The sequence below is a fragment of the Octodon degus genome, unplaced genomic scaffold, assembly GCF_000260255.1.
Source record: "Octodon degus isolate 3935 unplaced genomic scaffold, OctDeg1.0 scaffold00006, whole genome shotgun sequence".
NCBI lineage: Eukaryota > Metazoa > Chordata > Mammalia > Rodentia > Octodontidae > Octodon > Octodon degus.
Window position 1 is genome coordinate 30,580,097 of NW_004524582.1, and position 23,204 is coordinate 30,603,300.

The 23,204-nt window shown below is 56.6% G+C and overlaps 1 pseudogene; it reads right to left on the reverse strand.

Annotated features, from left to right (window-relative positions):
• Positions 1-6: 6 nt before the first annotated feature.
• On the reverse strand, positions 7-1,315 carry LOC101589062 (annotated as a pseudogene).
• Between the last annotated feature and the right edge of the window lie 21,889 nt (positions 1,316-23,204).

Genomic DNA, 23,204 nt, shown 5'->3' on the forward strand with positions numbered 1-23,204 from the left:
AACTGAGCTCTAGTTAATGCTGCAAGGCTCGCAAAACCATCAAGGCAGAATGAGGCAATACAGATAGGAAATCCCAGCAGTCTCAATCTGGCTTGTCCCAATTTAGGATAAACTCTAATAATGTACCTAATGTGGGATGTGGAGAGCTAAGAGCAAGCTGGGTCTTCCAAATTTGTCATAGAATATCAACGGAAAACAGGGGGTGGGTTCACTTTATGTTTAAAAAACTCTAGAAGTTACTCCGTTATAAAGGGACATGACTGCACAGGTAGGAAACAGACTCCCCATTGTGGGTTCTCCTGATGGCGTTTGCGAGGATCATGGAGATGTCAGTCACCTGTATCTTGGAGCCGTGCTTCATCTTGTGCTCCTGAGGTATGGTATTGGTGACTACTACTGCTTCCAAGCATGCATTGTTGATACGAGAAATGGCTGGGCCAGAAAAGATTCCATGAGTCAAGATTGCATAGACTCTGGTTGCGCCAGCTGAGAGAAGTTTGTCAGCTGCGTGGCAGATCGTGCCACAAGTGTCAGCCATGTCATCTACAAGGATAGCCACCCTATCCTTCACATCTCCCACCAGCACCATGCGGTCCACTTCATTGGCCTTCTTCCGCTCTTTGTGAATCAAAGCAAAGTCTACATTCAACCGATCTGCAATGGAGGTAACTCTCTTGGCTCCACCAGCATCAGGTGAGACAATTGTACAATTCCTCCATTCAGAGATATTCTCTCTAATCCACTTCAGGACAGCTGGCTCTGCATACAAGTTGTCCACTGGAATATCAAAAAAGCCCTGAATCTGAGAAGCATGTAGATCCATGGTGATAATGTGATCTGCACCTGCTACAGACAGTATATTTGCAACAAGTTTGGCTGAGATTGGAGCTCGGCTCTTATCCTTCTTATCCTGCCGGGCATAAGGGAAGCACGGGATGACTGCAGTGACTCGGCTGGCTGAAGCAATCTTGCAGGCATTAATCATGATCAAAAACTCCATGAGATTGTCGTTGATTTCACCACAACCACTCTGAACAATGTAAACGTCTTCTCAACGTACACTTTCACCAATTTCCACACACGTCTCTTGGTTGCTAAATTTCTTAGTCACCACCTTGCCCAGCTCCAGGCCTAGGCGGTCCGCAATCTTCTGGGATAAATCCTGGTGGGAGCTGCCGCTGAAAATTTTGATATTCGGCATCTTGGGCAACGACCCTAGGCGCTCTTCTCTCAGCGATCCCTGCTGCCGTGGAGACGGGAACCTAAGTCGACCCAGTAAGTCACTCACACCGACCGCTCGATGTTACGATTCCGCCATCTTCTCCCCCTCCTTCTTAGTCACTGCTCCCTCTGACCTTTGCTGAGGGCGACCTGGTTATCCCTAGTGCTTACCTTCAGCTGGGGATGACGTTCCCCACATTGCAGCCCTCCATAGGGACCCCACGGGGAGCCTCGCCCTGCAGCCCTCGCCCAGTCCTAGCCGTGGTGCAGCCCACAGTGCCTGCTCTGGCTTTCCTCCCCTCCCCTCTGCTCTGTACTGGCTCATCCTGGCTCTTCCTCTCCAGGAAGCCCTCCTGCCCTCCCTGGGCCCTACAGCCCACACACTGCTGTCCGTTCCCACCCGGTTTCCTTCTGCCAGTGGTGTCGCTGCATCTGTGTCTCCTTGCTTGCAAACTGACTCTCTTGGTGCCTCGGAGGAAAGCAGCTAACTGGAAGGGGGCTTGGGTAGGGGCCGCATCTGGGGACGGGGAGGCGGGGCTTTGGTCAGTATCCCCACCTGGCCCCTGTGCTGGGGCTGATGAGTTCCCAGAATGCAGTGTCACTTGGGCTTTTGGTCCTGAGGAGCAGACGTGCAGCGGCAGTCATCTGGTCATCTGTCACCTGCTCGGTGCTCTGTGGTTCCGTGGTTTCCGAGGCTTTATAACCCAGACGCGTTTCATAAATCAAAGCAGTCAGCACAGCCAGCACTGGGAGGAAGTCCCTCCGTTTAACCTCCGTGAATGGTTCCCAGAGCTAGGGTCGCAGCAGAGGACAGCGCCTTCCTGAGTGACCAGCAAAGGCTTCGTGGTCGGAGTGTGTGTGGCAACCCCAGCAGGCTCTTCTGGGTGGGCCCGCCTGTCAGTGATGGGCAGGTCCTGGCTGTGGTCCCCACTGTGGTGCCCTCTCTCGTGGTCCCCATCCCCCAGGCCTGTGTCTGCGAGCTGCAAATGTGATTGAGTGGGAAGGGGACACGCACGTGCAGAGCCGTGCTGTGGGAGGGAGAGAGGCCCCACGCTGGTACCTGCCCAGGAGACTTCACATCTGTGCCAGGCACTGGCAGGACCCAGCCCTATCTCAGGGCAGTGCAGATCCTGTGTGGGCATCAAGCACATTAAGACTCAGGTCAGAGCATTTGGAGAAAGAGCTCGGGAAGAGGAGGCCGGAGTGTCCCCCTCCCCACCCTCACCCCTGTCCTGGGCACTTCCCTGTTGCTGGGACTCAGTGCCAGATGCCCACACCAGGGGGAGGAGAGGTTTATTTTGGCTCCCATTTGAGCCTGTAGTTGGCTGGCTTGAAGCAGAAACAGTATGGCAAAGGGGCCTGGCGGAGGAGAGCTGCTCAGAGCATGGAGAACGGGAAGCTAAGAGATCAGGGGAGGAGCCAGGGAAGGAGATGGAGCCGTTCAGGCTCCCAGGGCTGCCCCTTCCCGCCAGCCCCGCCCTCAGGACTGCCCCTTCCCGCCAGCCCCGCCCCCAGGGCTGCCTTTTCCGATAAGCCCCGCCCCCAGGAAGTCTCCTCCCACTAGCCCCGCCCCCAGGACTGCCTCTGCCCACCTGGCTTTGCCTCCTCAGCTGTCAGCTCTGAGCCCCATGATCTTAACCTTTCAAAACTACTGCATTGGTAGTATCGTGGTGAGCACGACTGCTTTCCAAAACCCTCCTACGAGCGCAGTAGGCCTGTGTTGGGCATCCTGGTAGGAAGCACAACCTGCGTTCAAGCTGCTGCCCGAGCTTGCTGCTCACAGTTCTGAGCTCGGGCCGAGAGCCTGGACTGTGGACTGAATGGATCCCGGGGTCTTACAGCATCAACCCGTCCCTTCTTGTTCCTCCCTCTGTCAGCTCCTCTCACTGCCCTTTTCCTCCTCCCTGTCTTTTCTCTCAAGCTATAAAACATTCTTAACACAAAACACCTTGAGAATTTCCAGGGCCCGTGCTGATCTGCCAAGAAAACTGCAGTCTGGATAGCACACTTTGGCAACGATCCTGTGGTCCACTCGAGGCAGGGTGTGAGCAGAGATTTACCCCTCAGCCTCCTCCCTGACGCCGGCGGTAGGGAGCTGGGCCCGCAGAGGGGCACCCAGGCCCTTCTCAGTGGGGTGCCTGTGTGTAGAGGTGAGGCACAGACCACGAGCACTGGCTGTCTTTTGCCTGAGCTTGACCAATGTGTCTGGCTCCCAAGGCCACGTTGCAGGGCCCGGCAAGGCTGCAGACAGCTGTAGGAAATGAGAGGGCGCCAGGCCCAGGGCTGCTGGAGCGGAGGCCGGCTGCGAGCCCTTGGCCCAGGCACTGCGGCTGGCAGCTCAGCAGCTGCATTCCCTGCCATGAGAAGAGAGTGGCGGCAGGAGGTAGCAGGCCTCTCCTCCTCTAGGGGTCCCTCTCTCTCCATCCTCCTCTGTCCAAGCCACCGCAAAGATGAGAAGTCGTCTGGGCAGGTATCAGCGCGGGGCCTCTTGCCTTCCCCCCACAGCACAGCTCTGACTGCTGGACCTAGAGGTGGCTGTTGGGGTTGCCACACACCCTCCGACTGTGAAGCCTTTGCTGGTCACTCCATGTTTTCTCAGGAGCCAGAGCTGGGAAGGAGCTGTCCTCTGCTGTGACCCTGGCTCTGGGACCCACGTCCCAGGTGTTCATGGAGGCTGAACTGAATGACTTTCTCCCAGCCTCCCTGCATCTTCCACTGGGATAGCGATGGCAGCTTGCTCAATTATGCTGCTGTGAGAAGTGATCCCTGACCTCCAACATGGGCTTGAAGCAAAGATTTACTTGTGATCCCAACTCTGTGTGTCCACTCACCAGTGGACATGCAGCCACGCTGCCCACACAAGGGCCAGAGAGAAGGCAGCCTTTGTTCTGTTCTGATGTGGTCCTGAAATCTTTACAAGTAGCAATGATACAGCATTGAGGGCAAATCACAGAAAAGACAGCTACATCCGGGCTCCTCATAACTAAGGCCATGCCCTTGAGCCGGGTGGCTCTGAGCTGCACACCTGCTGGAAACTTCAGTGAATCACTCCAGGGGCAAACATACCTGGGCCACGTGGACCTTGCAGAAGTGTCACCAGGACACCCACAGGCATCACCAGAGACAAAGTTCAAAGGGGCAAAGCTGTAGCCTGAAATCACCACACTGATTGTTCTTTTGTTTTTTTGAGACAGGGTCTCACTGTGTATACCAGGCTGACTGAACTCACAGCAATCAGGCCAGTGAGATAGCTCAGTGGACTAAGTGCCTGCTTAGGCAATCGCAGGGACTGGGGTTTGATCCCTGGTACTATATGCTGTGCTGGCCCCATGCTCAGGCATGCTGAGCTGGGACCAAGTCCAGGCGTGGTGGCACACACCTGTAATCCCAGCGCTGGGGAGGCTGAAAACAGGAGGATCACTATGAGTCCAAGCTGCATAGTGAGACCCTATACCAAATACGTAGAATTAAACAAAACCTCACAGCAGTCCTCCTGACAGCCTCCCAAGTGCTAGGATTCCAGGCAGGCACCACAGTGTCCTGTGGGGAGTGGCTGAAGCAGGAAAGCAATTACCCGTGCAGCCCGAGGGCAGCAGCACCTCGAAGCGCTGGTGCAGCTTGCGAGCTGATTGCTGAGTGGAGAGGCTGAATCACTACTCTCTCTAGGGTATAAAAAGTGCTCTGCTGGCCTTGGGCAGGTCCTCTCCTTTACTCAAGAGAGAAGAGTTCTCCTCACCCAGCTTTTGTCTCTCCTCTCTTTCCTCATTCTTCCTGCTGTTCATCCTGGGGTAGAGCAAGTACTCAATGGATTCCTAGTGTCCGACTAAAAATGCACCATTTCTGTGCCAGTAAGTCAGAAAGTGTGACCCCAAATCTAGGAGTCCACAAGGCCGTGGCCAAGGGTCTCACAGTTTGCGAGCACGCGATCAGTTCAGTTTGTCTGGTTGGTTGGCGAAGTCTTGGCTCCAGGTGCCTGGCTTTGGGGTCTCTTCAAGCTGTCGGCATGGCCCTCTGAGTCACAGCAGTGACCCTGCTGCATGCGAGAATCTTTCAAGACCATAAATGCTTGTCTGCAGCCATGAACTTGCAGGTGTTCTTCATAAACATCTCTGTGAACACCGAAAGGATCTGCTGGGATGCTAGTTGGTGACCGAGGGCGTCTACAGGAAAGAACACGAGGTGAGTGAGTCACTCTGGGTGCCTGGGTCACATTCTCAGGTGAATGGAGAGAATAATCAACAGATGAAAATCAGGGCCACACTTTAGATAGACCCTGTGGCCACCAACTCACAGCCACAGACCACCTGAAGTCATCCCGTTTCCCTGGAGCACTGGCTGTGATCACAAACAAAACATTTGCAGACGTGCACGTTAGGTCCTTGTCAGCCTGATTCAGGGAGAGCAAGTTAGTCAGCTGCAGACAGCGGAGCAGCGCTGTGCAGAGTGCTGAGGATGCTAACGAGAGCAGCTCGGCAGGCTCAGAGGGGAGGGGAGGGGAAGAGGGCACCGGCCTTGTGAGCAAGGTTGCCACACCCCCTCCCTTCCCTTTGTGCCCCTTGGGCCGTGGAGGATGGACCAGAACAATTTGCCTCTTGTCCTGAGGTTGCTTGACAGCTGCTTTTGGGCCATTCTGATGGGATGTGCCATGTGTCAGCCACGACACCCTCCCTGACGCCTCCTGCTCCAGGTGGTGGAAGAAGTGGGGGGTCAGCCCCTAATGAGGCAGCGATGGAAGGGAATGAGCCCTTTAGTAACACCCAAGCACCCCAATCCCCTGTAAGATGTGACCGACGGCCTTTACCCTTCTGAAGATTCCCTGGTTTCAGTTATGTTTTTTTCAGGGATGTGATAACTGTCAAAGAGCTTGTGTCACCTTGAACTTCCAATAAACTGCCATCATGACAACTGTGGCTGACCTGGACACCCCGCATCTGCTTGGACCAACCATAGGAGTGCAGCTGTTATTATCTTTCCCTGAAAATAAGACCTAACCAGAAAATAATCACCTTTGAAAATTAGAGCTCCATCATCTTGCTGTACCTGACACTGCAGCTCGGCCGCTGAGCAGGAGCCGAGTGAGGTGCAGTCTTCTCCAGGAGGCGGGCCATCACCATGGCAACAGCCAGGGCTTCTGTTTCTGATTATTTTGGAGGAAACATGCTAAGTAAGCAGCCCCTGTTTCACACGTGCCAAGCTAGTCTAGGAGGGCTCCCTCTGATGTACTAGCCCCAGAGCTGCCTTGTAAGTCTGGTTAAAGCCTCACTGTGGTGGTCCTGTAAAGCTGCTTGTGATTTATTGGTCAGGTAGTATGTATGGGCTTGCTGGTTCTGTACTCTGGATCCTGAGCAGTGTGGACAGAGTGGTTGATTTAAAAGAAAAAGCAGTGCACGTGGGGTCGTTAGCCTTGATGAGCTCTAGCGGCCACCAGCTGGTGAAGATCAGTGACGGCAGCAACTGGCAGAGCTGGGGTTGAACGGTGGTTGGCAGTGGCAGAGACCAATAACAGCCAGAGTCAACCAACAGCATCCAGGGTTACCTAGGCTTGACCTGTGGCATCAGGGCCACCAGCAGCTGTACTATGTTGGTTCATGATTTTTATTTATATTGAGCAAAAGAACCCTTGACTGAAAGCAACTGCGTTAAGATTAGTGAAACACTTCCTATGTGTCCGGGTGGCCATGGCACTGTGTTCTTGGGGGCTCTGTCTGGTCCCTGGCCACTTCCTGGCCACCAGGAATGAGCATATCTGCTCCATCCCCCACCCCCTTACACCCCGATGTTTCAGCTTGAAGCCAGCTGACCATGGCCTGAATCCCTGGAGCAGCTGGCCCAGCTAGCCTCCCCTTCAGGTTGTGAGTGCTGGGTCCTGCGTCCTGATTTGCAGAAACTGACCGCTACAATGGGCAGCTTAAGAAATGTCAGAAATCTTTGTGTTTCACAAAGTACTCTGAGTGTGGCTTGTGACTTTTTGTCATTTGGTTTGGAGACCCCAAACAGGAGCTGTCCTTTTTTAAAAAAAAATTATGTGTTTGATGCAAGGTCTTACTACGCAGCTCAGACTCATAGTGATCTTCCTGTTTTCAGCCTCCCTAGTGCTGGGATTACAGGTGTGTGCTACCATGCCCAGACTTGGTGGCTGGCTCAGTGTGCCTGGGTGTGGAGCAGGCGCAGCCTTGTGCTGGGGAGGAGCTGCCCTTTCATATGCATAGTGAGCCTTGTGCCTGCCAGGTAGGTGCTTGTCACTGAGCAACATCCTGGGCCCGACCCTCCAGTTTTAAAACCACTCAGGTCGTGTTTGTGGCAGTGCCAAGTGCTGGAGTGCCAAGTGTACCTCAGCCGCGGGCTGTGTTGGTCCCCTTGAGGGAGGGCAGCCACATTCAGCCTTCTCTTTATTGGGGATGGGTTAAGGGGCACAGGAAGCCAGAAGTCTGTGAGAGGACAGGGGAGTGACACATCCTCTGGAGTGGACCTCCATCTTAGACAGAAGTACACAGAAATGGGTCTGTCCACTTCTGCCTGGCCTGGAAGCTATGGCTCTGGACCAGGTCACTGCTGTCACTCTCTTGGTCCAAAACTGCTCTGTCCTACCTTAGTCTTTCTACTGTAACCCGCTCTCAGAGAGTAGCCAGAGCCAGCTTCCTAAAGGGCAGATCTGACTAGCAAACCCTGCTAGAACCTCAGTGCCTCGCATTGCCTTTGGGATCAGACATCTCAGCTTAGCATGAATTATAGGTGCTGCTGGATCTGGCTCGCTGTCTGTCTGTCTGTCTGTCTGTCTTTCTTTCTTTCTTTCTTTCTTTCTTTCTTTCTTTCTTTCTTTCTTTCTTTCTTTCTTTCATGGTACTGGGGATTGAACCCAGATCCTTCTTGGTAAGCTATATCTAGTCTTTAAATTTTGTTTTGTTTTGTTTTAAATTTTGAGACAGGGTCTAGGTGACTTGCCCAGACTTGACTCAAACTTGTGATCCTTCTGTCTTACCACACCCAGCTCTGGCCCTTACTTTCCCCTAAGCTTAGCTTCTTCATGTCCCAGCCCCTAAATGCCTGACAGGTTGAAAAGGGTTTATCTCCAGCCTGCACATGCTTTAGACCCTGTCTGAGACTCGCCTCCTCCCTTCCAGACAGGAAGGGTCCTCTCCATCTCTGACAGGCTGGGTGCTCCCTGCCCTTCCCTGCCCTGGCTGCCTCAGGGGCCTCATGCAGGTGGGCTCTGTCTTGCATGCCTGGGGCTGGTGGGGTCGTGGGAGGAGGGCTCTGGGCCAGACTGGCCAAATCAAGGTCCAGCTCAGCCACAGCTAGCTGAGGCCTTGAAGAGCTCTGACGTCTCGGCTCCTCAGCTTCTGCTTCTGTGTGTAAGCCCACGCTGTGTCCCTGCAGGAAGGTGGTGGGATGCACTGAGGCACACGAAGTGCTGGGTACCTGAGGCTGCTCACGTGTGCCTCTCTTCTGAAAGTGGGCCTGGCTGCCGTGGGCGGCGGAGACCTTCACTGTCACCCTCAGCATTGCTCTCTGCCCTTCCTCAGCTCCGCAAAGCCGGGGGCTCCATCTGCCTTATGCCCTCCGTGTTGCTACCACCTGGGCAGAGCCAGCATCCAAAAGCTGCAGGTTGAATAGGTGACAAGTGAGCCTGTGACAACTATCATGCCCGGAAGGGCAGTGACCATGAAAGGCTCGCTGATCCGTGCTGCCCCACGGTTCACCTCCATCACACACCCTTCCTGCACCCATCCCTTCAGCAATGCGGGGGACCCTGGTTGGGGTTAGGAGCTTGGGACTGGTTCAGAAACAGTGAGTTCCAGCTGCCCTTACATTGCGAGGTCAGGAGGCCCCGCCAACCCCCTCCACAGAAGGGATCCAGGCACTGTGATGAGCCAGGTGTGAGGGGAGCCCAGCGCTCAAGAGGAAGGGGCCGTGACTCCCGTGACCAGGACACGTGACCTTGTGCTGGGTGACTCTAGAGCGAGGGCCTGGTTCATGGCCTGAGCATCACTCTCCAGCTGGATGGACCCTCACCACACCTCAGCTGTATGAGGCTGGTGTGCACCTCCCAGCGTCAGTGCAGACCCCAGGAACACGGGCTGGGTGAGATCTTTGCACACAACAAAGACCTGTGCGGAGTTTTTCACTTTACTGAATCCAGACTTCTCATATAGTAGAACATTCTGAAATAAAAAATAAAATTAAAAAAACAATGTTCAGGTCCAGGGAGATGGCTCAGTAGGATAAGCGCTTCCCTGGCAAGCACAAGGGCCTCAGTTCCATCCCTGGTTTTGCCAAAACAAACACCCCAAAAACCAAAAAAACAACAATGTTCTGCTGCAATATTTGACTTGAAATTATTTTAAAAATTATTTTTGCAATTATTTTAAAAATAATTGCAAAACTAAAATGCTTATATTGACAAAAATGGAGCCACACGTGAGTGCTAGAATGACTCTGAAAGGCTCTCTGGGTCGCAGGCTCCGTTGCTGTGGACGTCACAGCTCTGCAGAAGCAGAAAGGAGGCTCCAGGGCTCTGCCGGGAGCCTGGCTCAGCCCGAGGCCGTGCTCTTGATGGGCCACAGAAGCGCCTTGTGCCTTGGCTGTTCACACTTGCTAAGAAGGCGGACTCTGCCACCGGCTGCCCGCAGGGGGAGAACGGCCCGTGCTCAGGCCGTGACAAAGCTCTGGCCATATGCTATGACCGCGCTGTGGCTTCCCAGCTGGGCGCTGTCTGGCTGGGCACCCACAACTTGCCAATGGTGTTTTGTGAAGGTCAGGTGACTCCTGTCATGAGTCCAGGATTGATCTTCACACAGTGAATCATGAATTGTGGGCTTTCTTATTCCACTTGCTTAAGTCATCTCATGCGATCGTTTGAGGTATTCCAAGTCATACCTTTCAGGGTTTTAAAAAAGCTGTAATAAAATGCACACAACATAAAAGTTTCCAGCTGAACTGCCTGAGCGGTCATCACACTGTGAGGCCTTGTTCCATCCATTCGCGGTCCCGCCACCTCTGCTGCGAAATGAACTTGGCTCCCACCAAACACTGGGTCCCAAGCGTCACCCCCTTCACGCTTCACCCGTGCCACGCACTGTGTGTTGGAACTTCCGTTTCTACCCATGGCATGCACAAGTGGATGCCACATGTCGCTTACTGTTGGGGGTACTGCGGGCTTCCATCTGTACCCACTGAATAATGGTGCTGCGGACACAGGTGTGGACACCTTGGGGACCCTGCTGTCAGTTCTGTCAGGCACAGACCCACCAGAGCTTGTCAAATGCACCTTTTGGGTGTCTAGTGTTGGGTATCAGAGGTGACAGGTGTGGAGCCAGGGCCTGGGGGTGCACTCCGGGTGGAGACCTCGTTGCATCCAGCCGCCCTTCTAACCGCTTGTGGGTGCTGAGAAGTGACCGGGAATCACTGTTTTATAGGTGGGGAGACCGAGATCTGGGAGCTGCGCCACTGCTCACGAAGCTTCTGCCCGAATCCGGGTCTCCAGAGGCCAAACGCTTCTCAAAAAAGGGGCGCCACACAGGTGACAGGAAGGCCACACACCCTGCTCTTACCCTGGGCAGTGGACAGCTCGTGCATCTGTTGGTGCCGGGCTGCTTCTGGGCGCCTGTTCTTAGCTCTCTCGCCTCTGAGTCTGCCTGCCTCAGCCTCAGCTTTCTGTCAGGCAGCAAGTTGTGGTCTGAGGTCCTTAGAACTCAGATCCCAGAGCAAGCAAGGATCCAGGATTCTTCCCGGCTTCACGTGGGGGAATCTTGGGGGCATGTCTTGGGATCAGGTCAGTGCCCGGGCTGATGAGGTGGGCAGCCTGCAGGGGCTGGGGTGAGGGTGGAGAAGCAGAGCAGGCAGGCCAGGCTGGGTATGCCCATGGGTGGGGACAGTTGTGGCCACGGGGACCAAGCAGGGACGGAGCAGGAGCCAGAAGTCTGTTGTGGCCTGCAGAGGCTCAAACATGTTTCATCTGCAAACTGACTGAAGTAAACATAGCCGCCCTTTCTAGTGTTTTGTGGCGTTTTCCATCCGAGGAGATTTCTGGAGGGAAACCTTCCATGTTTGGGGTATAATATTTTAACTCTGGTTTTTCAGCGTGCAGTGCAGATAGCTGCCACCTCCAGGCGTGGAGAACACTGAAGCCTTCCCTGTGCGTCACCACAGGCCAAGCTGGCCACGTTTGTCCCAGCAGGTGACCACCGGGTGCTTGGGGAGTGTTGGTGGCCGGAGCCAGAGGCGTGGCTGCTCTCCACAACCGGGCTGTGACATGGAAGAAGTCCTGAGCAGCTCACAGTGGTGCAGCCTCCATGGTGTGGCTGGACAAACCCGGAAGACAGGGCAGCTTCAGGGAGCCCCAGCTCCTCTGTCTGCTGTCTGTGCCGTGAGAGTCCGCTGGCCAAGGAGTCCCTCTGCGCCTCTTTGGGCTGGTGTCGAGCTTCCGCTGTGGTCCCAGTGGCACGAAGAGACCGCGCTGAAGGGCTGAGCTGCCCGTCCCAGGCCTCCTGCCTGCTGCTCTGTGCCCTGGCCAGCAGCTGGCACTGTCCTACAAGGCCTCCTTCATCAGGGCTGTCTGCACGAAGTGATGCTGTCGCTGTCCCCCCGCCCCATGTCTTAAGACAAGTGTTAGGCTCTTCTGACTAACTATCCTGATGTAGGAAGAAAGTTCACTCTCTTGATGAGAAAATAAGTCATAGCAGTTTATTTATTTTTTTTTTTAAGAATTATTTATTTATTTATTTATTCATTCATTCATTCATTCATTCATTTTGTGTGTGGCCAGCTCAGCCCACCAGGGGGCGGGGCTGTCTGGCATGTGGTGCTGGGGGATTGAACCGCGGTCCCTGTGTTTTTTTTGCTTAGCTTAGCTTGTTCTAAGTAGGTGCTTTAGACCACTGAGCCATCTCACCAGCCCCAGTCATAGCAGTTTAATTCCTTTGCCCAAGGACACGGAGTGTCGCCATCTACATCACAGGTGTCTTGTCCACGCTGGCCTGCGGGTGTCATCACGTTTGAGCGGTTTTGCATTCAGGTCTCCAGACTGGCTCGTGCTGAAGTGCCTGGTGGTGCTCGCTCATGGCTGGCACGTCACTGGTGACTCCAGCCAGCTGAAGTGTGGTCCTGTGATCAGAGCGTATTATTTCTTTTTCTTTTTTTGAAAGAGAATTATGACTTTATTCCTTGCTTTGCCAGTCAGTCAGGCTGAGTGGTTTGCTTTTTGGTAATCAGTCAGAGAGACCAAATGCAGTATCCTCGTCTGACTCGCATGATGCTTCCTTGGCTTCCACCGTGGCTGGGGCTGCTGCAGCGGCAGGAGCAGCAGCGGTGGCTGCAGGAACAGGCAGCACATCCCTGACCTTGGTGAGGTCCTCCCTGGTGAGCACAAAGCCCACGTTCCCCCGGACAGGAGGCAACAGTTTCCCCAGAGCTGGGTGGTTCTCCAGATGCCCTCGGGTGGCCCGGCGCATCCCGGGCCTGTCAGCATCACAGGCTTCCCTTGCAGGCAGACTCGGATCCACTGCGTCTGCAGGAGCCCATGTTGTCTGTTCCCACAGTGAAGCATTTTGGATAATCACCCAAAAGATGGACGATGTTAAGGAAGTAGTTGGATTTCCAGGTCGCCCTGTCTTTCCTGGGCATCACTGCGTATGTCAGGGCTTGCCATAGAGGGTTTAAGGATGCTGTCACTCTCCCGAGGATGTCTGGAAAGGTGCCTGCAGTAATATGTGCTGCAGGTCACTAAGTGGGTGTGCGTGGAAGTGTCTGGGGTGCTCGCACACAGTAGGAGCTTTATTGTGTTGACTAAAAGGAGCGGCTGTGACGTGGAGGAACTTCCGCTTCAGGAGGCGTGGGATGTGGGCTACCGAGCAGGCGGGCGTGGGGGGGCACTGGGTGGGGCTTGCCCACAGTAGGCGTGCAGTGGCAGCGCGCCTTTCCTTCCGCCCCGTGGCCTCTCACTCCTGGCCCTGTCCCCACTGGCCATCCTGGGCCTTCTGTTGGGAGCATCGTTCCGCAGTGCCGAGGGCCTGGGGCAGAGCCCTGCGACCAGGTTGCCAAGAATGCAGGCTTGAAACTGGACTTGTTTTTCCAAGAAGAAAAAGAATTAAAAAATACTTGGCCTGAGATTCTTCTGAGAAAAGCCTGTTCCCGTGCTGGCTCACTTCTCTGCAGCTCCCTGCTTCCGAGACATGGGGTGGAGGTTAATCTGCACCGTGGGCGCCTCCCCAGTTTTCAGAAGACTGTTTTAGAGCAGCTTCAGGTTCTCGGCAGAGCTGAGCAGCAGGTATGCAAGGGAGCCTGTGTGGCCTGGCCCCACTGCGGCCTCCTCACTGCCGCCGCCCTCCTGCGGTGGTCCGCCGTGCAGCGGATGCGGTGTGGAACCTCACTGACCAGGAGTCACGCATCCTGACGTGGAGAACGTGCCCTGAGTGTCCCCTGGTCACGCGCTGCAGACCGCAGCAGATGCCCCTGGAGGATGCCAAGGCGGCCTGCTCAAGCGACCCCTGAGCCGAAGCCGTGTCTCCGGCCGGCCTCTTCTGGCCCCCACATCCTGCTCACGGCTCAGGGCTCCACTCAGGATGCCTCTTCCCTGCGGCCTCCCGACTGTGCCAGCCCTCTGCATGCACCTGTGCCCACTGGTGAGGGCAGCGAGGCACCTCGATGCAAGTCCAGGCCTGGTGGCTGTGGGAGCTGGATGAGCCAAGGCATGGGTGGTGGCTTCCTGCCGAAAGGATCACCTGCCAGGCTGGGGCAGAGAGGCCCCCAGCCTCCTTCTTAGCCCCTGCAGTGGCTGGGAGAGTCCCTGGGTGACACTGTCACATGCTACACCTGCTCCTCGGGAGTGTGGCACGAGAAGGCAGGGTCACTCGCCAGCCTCAGCAGCTTTCAAGGCTGTGGTGGGTTCCTGGGCTCTGGGAATGACAGCGGCACTGATGGGCGTGGGGGTTGCTCTTCAGGGCAGTGCTGACTTCTGGGTCGGAGCAGCGGCCATGAGGGCCTCTGCTTGGGACTGGCTGGTTCCTCGCCTCCCACCGGCTTGGGGGACCACAGCAAGTGGCTCCCCGTACCTGTGCCTGGGCTTTCATTCCAGAAAGGTGAAGCGTGCTGGGCTGAGGGGAGCCAGGTGCACGGGTGAGCTGGGGCGGGGCCTGGAGCAGAGCAACCAGCGGGCTGCCCAGGGCCACCCCGGCCCCGCCTCGGCATGGGACATGCGGTGCATCTCAGGTGCCGCAGAGCCCGGCATCACTGGTCCTGTCTGCCCCATGGCTCCACGAGCACCTTCTCTTCTCCACCCAGCCCTATGCCGAGCGACAGCCACTCCCACATTCAGTGACCTTCTGCGACTCCCTATGGCCAGAGAGACAAGGAAGCACCGTTATCAAGAGCCGGGCTTTGAGAGTTGGCTCAGCCGTGTGTCAGTAGAGTGGCTTCAGACATGTTTTGCAGACTCTTTGTCCCCAGGGATAGGAACTCTCACTGGGAAGTGTTTTTGGGATCCCGTGACAGGCTGGGGACACTGGGGACATGCAGCAAGTCTGCTTCTTTGTATTCATTGCTCACCTGGGGCCTGTTCCTCCTCACACTCTGGACAGGGCTGAGGACCCCCGGCCTAGCATGGCTGACCCCTGTGGCTGGATGGCCACCCACCGTTCTCTGGAGTGGCCTCCACCCTGCTGTCCCCAGCTGTGCCCATGTCCGGTCACCCCCACTGACCAGTGCTCTCTGCTTCTCTGCCTGCCCCTGTTGTGTGGGCTCCCAGATGGGCCCCCCTTCAGGGCTGTGCTCCTGAGCACGCGGCCTGCCCCGTGCTGGGCTGGGCATACTGGGCCTGGCCAGTTAGTGGTTTTGCTCCTCATGAGATCAGCCTTGTGCATCTCCTGGGAGCAGCCCGCGAAGGGGAGAGTCACCCTAGCCTGTGGACTCTGTGGCGCTGCCAGCCCCTGGAGGGCTTGGTTTGCGCCGCCCAGGTGCCACCTTTGCCCATTGGCCCTGCCTCCCAGGCCACCAGCCAAGGGCAGGACCCCTGGGAACAGTGGAGCTCAGCACTATGGCCTAGTCCTGCACAGGCGTGTCCCTTGGCATCATCCCTGAGTCAGCGAGAATGGTGGGGTGGAAGCAGGGTCCTGCCACCCCTTGACTCCCTGAAGCAGGGGCAAGACAGAGTCCCTCTGTGTCCATGCACATTGCAGCACCCACCTGCACCTGCAGGAGGCCAGAACTCACACCTGCATGGAGCACAGCTCAGGGTGCCTCCCAAGAGCCCTCTCCTTGTCACCCACGTGTGAGGATGGAGCAGCAGGTGCCAGTGCTGGGCTGGGACTGTTGTCTTCAGGGCCGGCCCTGGGTCCTTCAGGGCTGCTGACCCCCTGGCAGCTGTGGTAAGAGCCAGGTTCTGGTCTTGGTTGGCCATGAGGGTGGAGTGGTGGCCACATGCTTCCCTCTTGTTTCTGTGGGCGCATTCTTCCGGCTCCGCAGTTTATTTACAGCTGGCCAGAGGGACTGGCTATGTCCTTTCTGGCTCTGGCTCTGGCTCTGTCCCTTGGCTGCTGTGGCAGGGCCCATCCTGGCCTTGATGGCTGCTGTACAGCTAGCTGGCTGCTGTCCGTGGCCCCCTCTCCTCCCACCAGGAGTTTCTGAGACCCTGGGTCCCAGGAAAAGAGAAGGTAACAACACTGCCAGTCAGAAGCACTTTGTTTCTAACTCTTCCATGGAGAATGCACATGCCTTCAGCGCAGGCCTTTGATTCATTCCACTTGCAAAGGCGGAAACACCACAGTGACTTGCTGAAGGTCACATAGCGAGTCGTGGGGAAGGCAGGATTCAGTCCAACCCTACTCTGTGGGTGGGAGAGAGGTGTCTGGCTACCGGGGCCCAGGCTGCAGGCTGCAGGCTGCCCAGGGGCGCTTTCTCCCTCCCTTCCCTGTGTGTCACTTCACCTGACAGAACTGGCTTTGGGGTTGGAGTTTTCTCACTGAGCCGACAAGAGTCCTCCCCCTTTTTTCCCCTTTCTCCCTGGTACTTAGGATTGAGTCCAGGGCCATTGCCCTGAGCTATACTCCCAGGCCTGTAAAAATCTTGTAGAGACAGGGTCTCACTAAATTGCTAAATTGCCCAAACTGGGCTTGAATTTGTAATCCTCCTGTCTCAACCTGGATGACAGGCCTGCACCACCATACAAGAGTCCTTCTGAGGTGCTCATGGGGTCCTGTAGGTCTTCCCCCACCATTCTCTGGGTGGCCCTAGCCTTTGCATTGAAGAGAAAGCTGGAGGGAGGGTCCACACACTAAGGGAGGCGATCACCAGGCTCAGCGAGGAGAGGCTGTTGGGGACTTCTGCTGTGAGGAGCCCACACTGTGCATCCCGGGCCAGCAGGAGAGCCATGGGGAGGGGGCAGTCCCAAATATTCAGGTCCTCTGTACCCGAGGAGCCATCTCAGATTTACCCACGGGTCCCATCAGCAGGACACCTCTCTGTCCTGTCTGTCACCAGACTGCTCTGGTCCAGTGCTTGGGGCGGGACAGTAATTTCCCAAGTTGAGCACACATTCCCCCTGGAAGAAGAATCTAATACGGTAGAGACCAACCCAGGCAGGCTTCGCGTGCTAGAAGATGTGGTGTTATTTTTGTCGAAATGGTGGTGATGGGAAATTCTAAGAGGAAGGGGGTGCTTCTGGTAAGAATGCAGATGGCGGAGTGCCGTGCTACCTGTGTGCTGCGCTACACGCACAGTCACACGTTACGTGGTGTGTGTGAAGAAGGCACTGCCAAGCCAAGGCGATGGGGTCTCGGGGTGACAGTGCTGCCTCTGCTCCCCACACATAACGGTTTCATTTAAGGGGAGAAAGGGAGACTGTGCAGTGGGTGCCTAGGGGTGCAGTGGCAAGAGGCACCCCGTGCGTGCTCATGGAAGTGCACTATGCACATGCGTGTGCACACACACAGCTGTCCCTTGTGTCCATGGAGAACTGGCTCCATGACCCCTGCAAGAGACCGAAGGTGTACTAAACTCGTCTGCTTATCATGTGGAGTCATAGTCACCTATCACCTGTGCAGGTGTTCTCTCATAGACCCGAAATCACCTCCCAGTTCTTCGCGACGCCTAACTCCGTGCAAATGCTGGGTTGCCATCATTCTGTGTCACTTAGCGAGGGTGGCAGGAAAGCACTCTGCACATGCTCAGTCCTTGGCAGCATGAACTCATGGACGTGGACCCCGTGGCCCGCAGCTTCCCCTGCACACGCATGTGTGCATGTGCACACACACGTGCCCCCTCACCTTTGGGGGAGAGCTCCAGCACCCGGGGCTGCCTGCAGCCCTGCCCAGCATGGAGCCCTGTGGATAGCATGTGTCCTCTACCCGCTCACCTGTGACAGGGCTGAGACTAAGTTCGGAGCGCCAAGAGATTGGCAGTAACTTTACGGTTTCAGCTAGGGTGCTCTTCTTTATTTAGGTTGGGAAACAAGCAAGCAATTGAGGCTTGTCTTTACACCTCTGAATGGTGAGCCCCGTGGCTCTTGGGTAGAATAGGCTCCCGGGACACAGAACTGCAGCACTGTGGCAGCCACAGCCCACCTGCCGCCAAGGTGGCTGCTGCCTGGGGGCTTGTGGGGAGTGCTTACAGTGTGGGTTCCCCTGACAGAGGGGTGCCTTCTGTCTTGTCTGCGACAGTATAGCATGGCTTGCCATCTCCCCGGGCAACTCTGCCCAGCGCCCAGTTGGGCTCCCTGGAGCTTTCCGGGTAATATTTGCAGACCAAGGTTGAGTTTCTCAGAGTGAAATGGTGGATGAGGACAGGCCGCTGCACACATCCTGGGGGTCCCGTTCCCCCAGACCCCTGCCCCACAGGCCCTCCAAGGGCCAGCGCAGAGGGCCTGCAGCATTCTGCCGGCAGCTGAGAAATCACATGGGTGTCCTGCGCCCAGCTGCTTGCTGTCTGGTCATTTAGCAGGAAGCCCCCTTGGCTTGGGGACCCCGCGGGGACCCCTTCCTCCTGGCTTGCTCTGCCCTAGGTCAGCCCACGATGGGCTTCCCAGTGCCGGGCCTGTGAGTGCCACCCACTTTGTCTGACAGTGCTCCCTCTCCACCATCATCCTGACCTGTGTTTTTTAACCTCCCCCGTGAACCTTGGCCCTGGCCATTCGTCATTTTTGCCTCCTGGAGAAGGCATCCTGCTTTCTCCCTTCCCACCCTACGTGGAGACAGATTCTCCCTATTTGCCAAGGAGAGGAGAAGCGCCAGGTGTGGGCTCACGCGGGGCTGAGCTGATGGGCTGGGGGTGCAGGAAGCTGTCTCCCTGCCTCCATCCCCCTGCTCCTTGGCTATGCAGAGCCTCATGCCTTAGAGGCCTGCACACGGTCCCTAGTGCAGGCTGTGGACTGTGGAACACAGCGGTGACATTCCTCCAAACCTGTGGCTGCTGTAATGGTGCAAAGCCTCTGTCCCTCCCTCCTCGGTTCCAGCGCTTGCGCTGTGGCATCCTCTCTGGGTTCCTGTCCAGGCCCAGGCATCCCCCATGTCAGATCCGGGCCACAGTGCTGCCTCCTCCTTCCTTGACCTCGGACCCTGGGTGTCCTTCACACTGTAGTGAGAGTGAGTCCATCCCAGGCAGATCTGATCCTGCCATGTCTGTGTGCACAGGGCCTCGGGCCTGGGCCTGCTGCTCCGTGAGGTCTTGACCACCTCATTGCCATCCCTGCTCCAGCCAGATGCGCCGCTGGGCCAGAGGTTGCCCTGAGGCTCTCTTGCCTCTGCTTTGTCCAGGTTTCAGTTTACCATAAATAATTGCAGTAATGACAACAACCCGGGGGTGTGCTGAGCACAGGTGACAGTCACCATTTCCTCTCACCATGACCCTAGGGGTGGGCATGACCTTTGGCCCCCCATTTCAGGTGGGGAAACTGGGGTTCAGAGGTTGAATGAAGTGATACTGATATACGAAGTGGGCAGAGCTGGGCTTCCACTGCAGGACTCTGCCTTCGTACCCGGTGCATGCAGGGGCCTCCCGGTCCCCAGGTCCTGCTCAGTCCTCTCTTCTGCCTCCCTCTGTCACACCCATGTCCTTGTCTGTTCACACTAGTGAGCTCCTGAAGGTCCCATGCCCTGGCTTCAGAGTCCCCCATCCTCCAAGCTCTGGTGATCCATGTTTGGAGGAGAACTAGGGCAAGGCGGTGCTACAGCGGCTGCTGTGACCACAGAGAGCCATGTTCCAGCTGGAGCTGCCAGGGACCTGCACATGGGGCCGGGACTGCTACAAGTAGCGCGGGGGTCAGGACATAAGCTCCGGAAATGTGGTGGGCTGAGCTGGCGGCCCAGGACCTGGGATCCTGGCATCACACAGTTCCCCTATCCTTTCTGGGACAATGGCGGTTCAGGGGTGCGGGTGAGCGTTGGTGCCTCTGGGTGGGCCAGGAGGGGTGTACCTGGCACCTCGCACATCCTTCTGTCCAGCTCTGAGGCAGGCACAGGTGTCCTCATTCCCAGCCTGGCCCTGGACACACTGGGCAAGCTGAGATGCTTAGTGCTGGGGACTGAGTTGTGTCATATGTCGGAGCCTTAACCGCTGCAGCGCAGAAGGTGGCTGTGCAGAGAAGGGCTTTGCAGAGCCACCAAGGGCAAAATGGGGCACCAGGGTGGGTCCCCGTCCAATTGCCTGCTGCTCTCATGAGATCAGGACACAGAGGGGTGACTGTGTAGGGCACAGGGAGAAGATGCCATCTACAAGCCGAAGAGAGAGGAGCCAGCCCTGCGGCCCTAGGTCTGGCATCCAGGGTACAAGGCTGGGACGGGTCCCTCTGCAAGGGCTGGCATCGAGTTCATGGTCCCTGGGTGGGGCCTCAAGATCAGCCACTCTCTGCTTTGCACATGGATGTGCTGCTGCCCTCAGGCTCCTCTGGATCTCTCTGGAGCCCTCAGGGTCCCTGGGGTAGGGAGGGACCTCACAGAAGCAGCCAGTGACCCTGGGATGGCCCCTGGTGGGCGTGCGGCTCGGAGTCTGTATCTTGGCCTCGGGGCACCCTCTTGCCCACTACACACTGCCCTGCTCCTGGCCCTTGGCATTTGCCAGGCCTGCGGTACCTGGGATCAGCTCAAGTCCAAGTTGAAGCCCACTCGCTGGCAATACCAGGACACAGCAGGCGTGCAGATTTTGGTAAAGGCAGGCACGTGGGAGAGACGGCTCTCCAGGCTGTGTGTTGGGCTTTGCGTGGAGTGTGAGGAGCACAACAGCTGCGTCTGACAGTGAAGACTTTGCGTGCTGGGGACAGATGGGTGGCCCGGCTTGGGATCGGTGCAGTGCCCTTGGGTGGAGGAGGAGAAGGATAGGCTGGCGGGGTCTTTGCTGGGATTGCCATGCCCTGGAGCAAAAGCAGGCAAAACCCCGACTGCAAAAGGCACTGGGGTTCCTCAGCTTGGCGGCACGCACAGGCTGCAGTCAGCCACCAGGAGCGAGCGACAGAAAGGGGGAAAGGGATGATGATGTGAAGCTGGCCAAATCTGAGAAGACTGGGTTGTTTCCTCCTGATAAGAGTGGCTCTGCGGATCATGTGCTCTTGCCAAATGTGCGGGCATCTGCAGAGGCAGCTTCAAGCTGCTCTTGGCGGCTGGCGACGGCCGACTGGAGACCCCGAGGCTCTTGACTTGGCTGAAGGCCCAGATCCCGCCCCACACACCGGGCTCTGGCCATAATGATGCCCCTGAGCTGCATGGAGAAGCTGCGTGGAACCTGGTGGCTGGGCTGACATGTCACGGAGCAGCTTTCCAGGGACAAGGGACAAGGGCTGGCATACTCTCCCCTGCTTTGGCTAGGCAATTTTCTGGGACTCCCGCTAAGGTGCCTTGAACAGGACTGTTGACAGATGAGGTGGCCCTGCGACACAGCATGGGAACAGGGACATTAGTAGATGACAAATTAGCAGGTGCTTGGCTTCGCCCAGTGCCTTGTCCCTTAAAGTGACAGCACCACTAAGCTCTGCTGCTGCCACTGCCATCCAGTTCTCTGGTGGGTCAGCTTTGGGGGAGGGGCCCAGCTGCTGAACGTGGCTGGCAGGAGAGGAGGGAGGCCCGTGCAGAGGCGGCCGGCAGCTCCCCCACTTGGCTCTGTTCTCTCCCGGTCCCTGAAATCTGGGATGGCCCAGCAGAGGGTGCTTTGGTCTCCTAGGCTGAAGACACCCGTCACCAAGTCACCCCACCAGCAGAAAGGTGCTTCCTTTAAGCTCTGGAAGCCCCAGGCCGTCTAGGGCGGGCAGGGCTGGCTCCCCCTGGAGGCCGTGCGGTAGAACGCTTCCCATGCCTCTGCCCATCCCGGAGCTCCTAGGCTGTGGCTGTGTCACTCGTGGCCTTTTGCTCTGTGTCCTGCATCTCATGTCTTCCTCTTCTTTCTTGTACAGGGACACCGGTCCCATCTCAACCCAGGAGGGTCTCATCCTGATTTCCTCAGCCTCATCATCTAGGAAGTCAGCTCCAAATCAGTTACTGCTGTAGGATCCTGCAGGGTGTAGCTTTTTGATGCCACAATTTAGCCTGCTCCAGAGTGGCTGGATGGAGAGAGGACCACAGAGGCGCCATTTATGGAGGTGTGGCGGGTGGCCATGGCAGGTGGCCAAGCAGGGGTGGCCGTGGACAAAAGGGGGCTGGCTTCACCTTTCCTGAGCAGCAAAGCAGTGGTCTGCCCTGAGTGGCAGAAGGTGAGAGCAAGCACCAAGGTAGAAGGGCCCCGCCCCACATCTGTGCAAGGAGAGGCCACCACCTGCCTGGCCAGAACCACGAGGCAAGCTAAGCTGATACATAATTCAGGTGCTAATAAAAAATTAACTTATGGAATTAAATCAGAAACACAGGGACACGCACATATCAAAGCACAGGGAGAAACTAGACATGTGAGCTTGTCACACACACCAGAGGCAGCCCCGCCCGGGACTGACCCTGCCTCTGGTCACCTACTCGCTACAGCCTTGCCCAGGACGAGCTCCAGGTGAAAAGCCCCCTCGGCCCTCAGGCCTTCTGCTCAGTGTGCGGGACACACACACCTGCTTTAGGCCGGCATCTTTGAAACTGTCTGCTGTCCAGCCTGGGACTTGAGTATCCCCTTCCAACTGAAATCTGTCCCCTCCTTAGCTGCAGCTCTGTCACCAGGTTGCAGTCTGTGACCTTCTTCTGTGTCCCCATCAGGGACTTCTCTGTGCATTTATGTGGCCTTTGCCTCGTTCTCGCTCAGCCTCTTTGAACTGTGTCCCCTCGGAACCCTTGCTTCGCCCTCTGTGCCATGTGACTCTGGTGTTGTCGATATCAGTAACTAAGATCGGAATGGAACAAGGGGCTCATGATGGCCTCAGTCTGGACACCAAGTGAGATCCGGAGCACTCAGCGAGTCAAAGCTGACATTTCTGGAGGCCACGAATATACTGTTCTCCAGGAAGCTGACCGTGTCCTGTCTACGTTAATGGCACAGCCCACCTGTGGCAGCCAGGGAACAGAGAGGTGTGCGCACGTTATGAGCTGCGCCTGGCTGGTGCTGGATGGGCAGCTCTTCCAGTTTGCCCTCCAGCAATGCAAGGAGGAGGCAACCCCTTGCTAAGCAGTGGTCCCCAGGCCTGTGGGCATCACTGAGAAGTAGCCAGTCACTAAACCAGATGACCAAAGACCGGAGGGATACTCTGTGGGTGAGTGGTGGGTTCCCACCCTAGCACGAGGGTGTAGAGCTGGAGGGTGACAAGGCCTCAGGCCAGCAAGAAGAGCGGAACTCCAGGTGGAGGTGTGTCCTGTGCCCCAAGAGTGATAGCCACCTGTAAGGCTCGGCGCCCCAGGCTGTGTCTGTCTTCTGTCACACTCAGAGCTTGGTGACTTCCAGGCAGATGGTGGAATCCCAGATCTTCCTGGGCTGGTCACAGTGGGAGAGGGGTGGGAAAGAGGCCAGAGGGCACCGTTAGTTTTAGAAGGAAGGCCAGAAGTGGGGTATCTCTCTCTCTCTCTCTCTCTCTCTCTCTCTCTCTCTCTCTCTCTCTCTCT